Here is a 1,030-nt window from a genome sequence, read left to right on the forward strand (position 1 = left end):
CATCAATCTTAGAACACTCAGAAATAGAACAGCCTTGGCTGCACAGACCAGAGGCAGAGCCCTAGGCCACTTGGTCCACGGGGGGACCCGGGCCCCGCCAGGTGGGAGGAAGGAAATTGGAGTGTGAGAGGTGCCCCCCGGGTCCCAGATGCACCTGGATGAACCCACAGTATTTTCTTTATTGCCGTGGAGCCTGAGAGGATTACAAAAGTGTGTCTGGTGAAGTAGGGCCAGGGGACCGGGGTGGGGGAGATTAGGGACAGTGGGTTAAACTAGAGATGAGGGAGGTTTAGGAAGCCCTCTGCCACCGTGACTGTGAGCCCTGGTGGACAATGCCGTGACCACTGTGCAGTCCGCGTCCTGGAGATCAGGTGATGGGGTGTGTTCTGAGAACCGACTGAGACTGGGGAAAAAAAGAGAAAAGAAAGCCTTGATGTTGCTCTTTTCATGTAATTACAGTGCAATGTCTGTGGGTCTACTTCTAGATATAATAATTCAAACCTAATGAGAGTTTACTGAACAAGGCTCTATAGCCAATATATTATCAGCTATTTTCTCCTCTTTTACAGGAGAAAGTGGGTTGTCATAACGTTACAGTGAGTGTAATTTTGTAATGATGGAGTGAGAAAATCACTTTCCTACCGCCCTAGCATGCTTCTACATACACAGACACTTAAAATGGAGCTTTAAATTGAAGTGGGCTGTAACTAATTCAAACATACATGTTGTCTGCCCTAGGAATACCTGCTGTGAATCCAAGTTTGTGGAACCATCAGACCACACGGTGCGAGAGAGCATGGGTTTCAGGATCAGACACACCTGAATTAGCAACCAGACTCTGTCACTTACTAGCCGTGTGACCCTGGGTAAGTTACTTAATCTCTCTAAGTCTCAGGTTCTTCATCTGAAAACCAGGAATAGTGCTGACCTACCAGCGCTGTTGTTTTTCCTGGAAAAGTAACTGAAAAATTCTGCTTATTTGTCCAACTTCCTTTCCCTCTCTGCAAATAAAGGCCAAAGAGGGCTTCCC

General features: G+C 47.3%; 1 non-coding gene across 1 annotated transcript; it reads left to right on the forward strand.

The window, feature by feature from the left end:
- The first annotated feature begins 323 nt into the window (after nt 1–323).
- On the forward strand, nt 324–406 carry LOC114238995 (small Cajal body-specific RNA 18). The gene has a single exon (XR_003624209.1). It is a non-coding gene; the product is annotated as a small Cajal body-specific RNA 18 (non-coding RNA).
- The last annotated feature ends 624 nt before the right edge of the window (nt 407–1,030 follow it).

The sequence above is a fragment of the Balaenoptera acutorostrata genome, chromosome 5, assembly GCF_949987535.1.
Source record: "Balaenoptera acutorostrata chromosome 5, mBalAcu1.1, whole genome shotgun sequence".
Classification (NCBI taxonomy): Eukaryota; Metazoa; Chordata; class Mammalia; order Artiodactyla; family Balaenopteridae; genus Balaenoptera; species Balaenoptera acutorostrata.